We start from the raw sequence: 7,713 nt of genomic DNA, 5'->3' as shown, positions 1-7,713 counted from the left end.
AAATTGCACACTTACTTAGTTAAGCATAGGGGTTTCCAGAGTCAGACTGTACAGATCTGAATCCTAGAATCAATGGTTTCTGGCTCCATGACATGGAGTGTGCTACGTAAGTTCTTTGCTTGTGTCTCCTCTTTTGTAAAAAGATTATTTTTGTAAGATTCACCTCTTATTTTGAGAATTAAATGCTATGACAGGTAAAATTCCAGAACAGTGTCTGGCACAAAGTTAAGTGCTTGACAAACATTAGATATGATTATTATCTCTGCTGATGAAGTTAGCTTTTTAGCAGTGGAGGCTGTGTTTGTGTTTTGTTGTTTAACCTCTGTGCTTTTTTAATCCAGTCTCTGGCATACGGTACTCATGGAGGACCATAATTCTTTTACTCATTAAGTCTTTTAACAAATTTTAGTTGAGTACCTGTCAGGCACTTTTCTAGGCGTTAGGGATACATCAATGAAAAATATAAAATTCTATCCTCATAGTCCTTACCTAGAGACAAAAAAAGGAATAAGTAAAACAGTAGGTAAGCAGTAAGTAACATGGAAAGTGAAAAATAGGCAGGGGATTGGAGGAGGGATAGGAAATATTACTGATGGTCAGAGGTTGAGGATAAGAGAAAAGGCAGAGAGGAGTTGCAATTTTTAAATAGGATTTTAATTTTTAAAAAGGCTCATGGAGAAGATGGCATTTCAGCACATATCTGAAGTAGATGAGAGATTGAATTAGGCAGATATGCAAGGGCACTCAGCTCTCTCACCCAGAGGAGGGAACAATGACACAGACCAGAAGATGGGCTCCTCCTGGCATATTTGAGACAATGCAGGAGCAGTGTTGCTGGCATGTAGTTAGTAAGGGAAACAGTAGGAGAATATGACATCTGGAAGGGAGGTTGAGAAAGATCACTATAATTGTTAAAGGGGAAGAGCCAATAAAGAAGCCAATAAAGAAGAGTTGAAAGAAAATAGGGGAGTGAAAAGGGGTAATTCATAGCCTAAGGCAGATTTCCCAACTGGGTTCTGTGAATGTGCTATAGGTATGCCTACAGCTATGATCCATTGAGCCTTCAGGATGAGCTGTGGGCAGAGCCCACAGGCCAGTTGCCTGTAGCCGAGCAACCTTCTTTGAGGTCCTCTGAGGGTAACTGGTACGGACTAAAGTCTAATGGGATGCACAGATGATGAGCGTGGTGGGCATCTTTCAGCTCTTCTTCACCCTAAATGGCAGAAAATTTAGTCAAAGGGCACATTGCTGCACACTGTGGGCAGGGGCCCTAGATGCTGCCGGAGATATTTATGTTCTTTCGATGCCCAGGGAGCATGGCAGGCATCCTAAGGTGCAACTAGCAGGGGAGAGACCCAAGGAGATAGGACAGGGGCTCCTGGTGGGTGTAGCTCCAAGGAATAGCCCCAGACAGCAGCCCCAAATCTCAGTCTTCAAATTAATTCCACGTGTCTGGTGAGTTCTTGATGTCCAGGTGGGTTGCAGGTGGACAATTCTGTTGCCTATCATTTCAGACATTCTCTTGCCAATATCCCCAACTTCCTTGTCTTCCCGTCACAAATATATAAACAGGTATTTTGTACCTTTTACTTTCTTCCTCCTTGTTTCAAAGGATGGGTCACTCCTTCTCCCGTTTATACTTATCCATCAACCTATTCACTATCCCCTTTCTCCTCAGAAATTCTATACATGTCCCAACTTTTTTTACATCATGGAAAACATAGAAAAATGACAATATTTGTGCTATTCACTAGAATAAACTGGAGGGGATCGAGGCATCTATGCAGGAGATATATATGTATATATGGTAAATATATACACACACATCTATTTATGTGTTTGGGTGTATATTTATTATGGTATAATTACGATAAAATACAAAATACAAGGGGAGAGAACAAAACAAAATATTGACTCTATTTGAATAAATATTAAATTGTATAAAATCCCCAAATAATATCTTTTAAACTTGAACTTGCTTCTCTAAATGTAAATTTTATTTTTTATTTTTTTAAGTTCATTTATTTTGAGAGAGACAGCACAAGTGGGAGATGGGCAGAGAAAGGTGAAGAGAGAGACTCCCAAGCAGGCCCCGTGCTGGCAGCACAGAGCCCAACGCGGGGCTCAAACCCACGAACCATGAGATCATGAGATCATGACCTGAGCCACAACCAAGAGTCAGAAGGGGCGCCTGGGTGGCTCAGTCAGTAAGCGTCTGCCTTAGCTCAGGTCATGATCTCACGGCTCGTGAGTTTGAGCCCCACATCGGGCTCTGTGCTGACAGCTCGGAGCCTGGAGCCTGCTTCGGATTCTGTGTCTCTCTCTTTGCTCCTCCCCCACTCACACTCTGTCTCTCAAAAATAAACAAACATTGGGGTGCCTGGGTGGCTCAGTTGGTTAAGCGGCCGACTTCGGCTCAGGTCATGATCTCACGGTCTGTGAGTTCCAGCCCCGCATCGGGCTCTCTGCTGACAGCTCAGAGCCTGGAGCCTGTTTCAGATTCTGTGTCTCCCTCTCTCTGACCCTCCCCCATTCATGCTCTGTCTCTCTCTGTCTCAAAAATAAATAAACGTTAAAAAAATTTTAAGAAAAAAATAAATAAACATTAAAATAAAAAAAAGAGTCAGATGCTTAACTGGCTGAGCCACCCAGACAGCGCTAAATGTAAATATTAGGTTTAAATTTGAAATGGCCATACAAATTTCCTGACTTTTTAGCAATTATTTCTTTAAACTTTTTTTTTTTTTGGAGTTTGTTTATTTATTCATTTTTAAGTACTCTCTACACCCAACATGGGGCTCAAACTCATGGCCCCAAGATCAAGGGTTGCATGCTCTTTCACCTGAGCCAGCCAGATACCCCCTTTTTTTGTAAAGGTTATTGGTAAGTAATGAATTCTTAGTAGCTCTCATCAATGAGAAATTTAGAAGGTAATAACCTTTCAGTGTTTACTGAAATTTTATCTAATGACTCTTTAACGGTTTTCTTATCTTTCATTAACAAACATAACATGGAAGTGTCCTGTGATAATCCCAGTGAACTTTGAGTCCAAATGAACTTTGAGACGTTAAGTATACCAAAATATCGATGAGTTCTAATTTGCATGATTTGAGCAGTCCACCTGCAACCCACCTGGACGTCAAGAACTCACCAGACACGTGGAATTAATTTGAAGACTGAGATTTGGGGCTGCTGTCTGGGGCTATTCCTTGGAGCTACACCCACCAGGAGCCCCTGTCCTATCTCCTTGGGTCTCTCCCCTGCTAGTTGCACCTTAGGATGCCTGCCATGCTCCCTGGGCATCGAAAGAACATAAATATCTCCGGCAGCATCTAGGGCCCCTGCCCACAGTGTGCAGCAATGTGCCCTTTGACTAAATTTTCTGCCATTTAGGGTGAAGAAGAGCTGAAAGATGCCCACCACGCTCATCATCTGTGCATCCCATTAGACTTTAGTCCGTACCAGTTACCCTCAGAGGACCTCAAAGAAGGTTGCTCGGCTACAGGCAACTGGCCTGTGGGCTCTGCCCACAGCTCATCCTGAAGGCTCAATGGATCATAGCTGTAGGCATACCTATAGCACATTCACAGAACCCAGTTGGGAAATCTGCCTTAGGCTATGAATTACCCCTTTTCACTCCCCTATTTTCTTTCAACTCTTCTTTATTGGCTCTTCCCCTTTAACAATTATAGTTAAGTCTCTATGGAATTCAAAGAAAAAACATAAACTAACCTTCATCTACTCTATATTTTCCCTTTAGCTACCACTCTAGGACTTCTTTCACTCAACAACTAAGGTTTGGGAAAGCAGAGTCACACTTTTTTCCATATTATTCCCACTCTTTCCTAAACCCACTGCTATCTAGGTATGACACTGCTTTTTGCAAAAGTTATAAATAACCTTGTTGCTGCACTTAATGGATAGTTCTCAGTCTTTATCAGCATTTGACATGAGTGACTATTCCTTCCTTCTTGGAACATTCTCTTCCTTTGGCTTCTATTACATTGCATTTTGAGCAATAAATAGGTGTTGAACGCTGGAGAGTCTATGGTGAACAAATAAGACACGATCTCTACCCTCATGGAGCAAAAATGGAAATATGTTCAACAATAATTGTGATTATGGAATTTCAAGAGTTCATCTGAGAAGACAAACTTTTTCTTGACACTGAAATTAAGGAGGAATTTATTACATGGGTTTCATGTATTTTTTCATTTTTATTTTATTTTAATTATTTTTTTTAATGTTTATTCATTTTTGAGAGACAGAGCATGAGCGGGGAAGGGGCAGAGAGAGAGGGCGACACAGAATCTGAAGCAGGCTCCAGGCTCTGAACTCTCAGCACAGAGCCCAATGCGGGGCTCGAACTCACAGACTGTGAGATCATGACCTGAGCTGAAGTCGGACGCTCAACCGACTGAGCCACCCAGGCGCCCCTTTTCATTTTTATTTTAGAGAGAGAGAGCACACACACAAGTGGGGGGGGAGGGGCAGAGGGGAGGGAGAGAGAGAGAGAGAGAGAGATTGGGAATAAGCATTTCCATGCTGAGTGCAGAGCCTCATGTGGGGCTTGATCCCATGACACTGGGATCATAACTTGAGCCAAAATCAAGAGTTGGATGCTTAACTGACTTAGCCACCAGGGGCCCCCGTGGATTTCATTTTTATGAACTAATGACCACCCTCAACAATTCTTTTATAATTAATTATTTTTTTATTTTTTTAATGTCTATTTATTTTTGAGAGAGAGAGACAGAGGGTGAGTGGGGCAGGGGCAGAGAGAGAGGGAGACACAGAATCTGAAGCAGGCTCCAGGCTCTGAGCTGTCAGCACAGAACCAGACACAGGCTCAAACTCACAAACTGCGAGATCATGACCTAAGCCAAAGTTGGACGCCTAACCGACTGGGCCACCCAGGCGCCCCTTAATTTTTTTAAGTTATGTCTAACAAGCAAACATTCTTATGGTGACATTTCATTAGACCTTAGTGCAGGTATTTTGAAGTGACTTGACTTAATTTAATCCAAACAAACTTATTTCTGGTGATCTCACAGTTCAAAATTAAAGCACCAAAATTCTGAATTTGCTAATAAATCCTGTAGCCTCTATCAATTGTGAGTCAACTTCTAGTACGACTTTGGATTTTACCCAATTTATGCTTGAATTCTTTGGTTGTTGCATCACCCGTTACAAATAGACCTAATAACTTCTAAATGCCAGCACAGAAAATGACAGTTTAGCTTGAATACTTAAAATCTTAATTTGCTACCACAGAAAGAGCACCATACCTTTCATCAGCAGAAATCCAATTTATCAGTTGATTTGATTGCTGAGAAATATGTGGGCAATAGGACATATACTTACCAAAATACCATGTGCCCTGTGTTAGGCTTGCCTCAGTAAATACAAAGAAAATGATGTAACTGGATTCTGGGATCTTACAATCTAGTCAGAAAGCAAAGATCAGATTTTGCTTTAGCATAAAGCTCATTCAGTATGTCTTCTAATTTGTTTCTTTTCTTATAAAAATGTACTCAACAGGGGCGCCTGGGTGGCTCAGTCGGTTGAGCGTCCGACTTCAGCTCAGGTCATGATCTCACATGATTTGTGGGTTCAAGCCCCACATTGGGCTCTGTGCTGACAGCTCAGAGCCTGGAGCCTGTTTCAGATTCTGTGTCTCCCTCTCTCTCTGTCCCTCCTCTGCCCACACCCTGTCTCTCTCTCTGTCTCTCAAAAATAAATAAACATTAAAAAAATTTTTTTAAATGTACTCAACAAATTCATTAAAGAAATATTTATTGATTTCATACTATGTGCCAATCATTTTGGTGTCCATCAGGCTCCTACTCTCATAGATCTTTTATTTTAGTAAGTGGAGAGAGAAAAGCAATAAAAAAACAAATAATTATTTTATATCATAAGTGCTATGAAAATAAATATGGTAGCAGGGAGTGACTGGGGTTCTATTTTAATAACCAAAGAAAGCGTGTTTGATGTGGTGACATCAGCTTCGATCTAAGAAGCCATGTGAACACCTGGAAGAACAGTGTTCTAGAAGAGAGAACAGCAAGTACAAACCCCCTGGGCCTACTCTCCGCTTAGCATTGTCCCAGAAACAAAATGAGTATTAATTGTTAATATTGAATATCTTAGGAATATACTTGGAAGTGTATAGATTCACAGTAAAGGTCTCTGTCCCAAAAGAGTTCCGTTAACAGAGACAGACAAGCAAAAAAATCACAATACAAAACAGATCTACGTTGGAATGATGGAAGTATGTACAAAGAAAAGAGGTGCTAAGGAGGAGGAGTGATTCTCTGTGGTGTGCTTCAGGGAAGGCTTTATAAAGGAAGCAATGTAAAAGCAGGATTTTGAAATACCAACAGGGTGGACCAGGCAGGGGAGAGGGTTAAGTTAGGGGGAACAGCATACAGGGACTGTGAGTGCAAAAGGCCACAGCCTTGCTTCTTTCTTTCTTTCTTTCTTTCTTTCTTTCTTTCTTTCTTTCTTTCTCTCTTTCTTTTTTTTATGTGTATTTATTTATTTGAGAAAGAGGGAAACAGAGCATGAGTGGGAGAAGGGCAGAGAGAGAGGAGGGCACAGAATCCAAAGCAGGCTCCTGGCTCTGAACTGGAAGCACAGAGCCCCACGCGGGGCTGGAACCGTTAGATCATGACCTGAGCCAAAGTCGGGCTTAATGGACTGAGCCAACCAGGCGCCCCAGGCTGTTTCTTATTGAACACTGCAACAGAAGAGAGGCTCAAGAGGACAGAGGCCCAGTCATGACGGGCCTTATACTCCGTGCATGACGGGAGCCATCAAAAGGTTCTAAAGAAGGAACCACAGGTTTGTGTTTTAGATGGATCACAGTAGGCTGTCTCTCTTAAATATTCCTGTGGGAGAATAAATATAGGGCAGCTCTACAGGCAGTGGAAAGGGTGAAATGAGGACAGTGGCAGAGGGTTTCAGAAAGGTAAGAAACCAGAGGTTGTTCGGAGTTGATGAAACAAGAACAGGTAGAGTTAATTGTTCTCTGTCGAGTCACCGGGAACTTTCAGCATCTGGCTCACAGTAGGCACCCAGTAAATATTTGTTAAAATGAATACATGAATGAATGTCGCCTGTCCGGTGAACAGAAGTCACGAGCCCCCCAGAGACTCTTCCATTAATAGAGAACCGTTGGGTGCTTGTCTGCTTTCAGACGTGTTGCTTTAATCCTAACGACCCTAGGAGATGGGTGTAATTTCCACTTTTCAGATGAGAAAAATCTGAGGCTCAAAGAGGTACTGTACCACGCCCCAGGTTCTAGAACTAGTCGGCAGCTGAGCTCAAAACACCAAGACACATAGCCAAGTACGCATGCTTAATAATTACTTTCCACCACTTTCAAAGAATGAAATAAATTGTGTAAAGCCCCAAACCAGAGAAATCCAAGAAAAATCGGTTATCTCAACTAGGGGATAAGAAGGTGTTCCTGAACTTTCCCGTCAGCCGGTCACCGGAAGATGACAGGTGCGTCACAGGAGCCTGAGGCCCAACGTCCCGCGGCAGTCAGGAAGGGGGCGGGGCGGGACTCCTGACCCGCAGTGGTGGCGCGCGCAGCCGCACTGTAGCTCGCGAGCGCCGCGGCCTGGGGGTGAAGGGAGGAGGGACTAGCAGAGGGGGCGGTGCCGACAGGCGCCCGCACCGGCGTCTACTCCGAAGCAGCTAGCA

Source organism: Acinonyx jubatus, chromosome B1 (assembly GCF_027475565.1).
Source record: "Acinonyx jubatus isolate Ajub_Pintada_27869175 chromosome B1, VMU_Ajub_asm_v1.0, whole genome shotgun sequence".
Classification (NCBI taxonomy): domain Eukaryota; kingdom Metazoa; phylum Chordata; class Mammalia; order Carnivora; family Felidae; genus Acinonyx; species Acinonyx jubatus.
Note: the sequence above shows the minus strand (reverse complement) of the source record.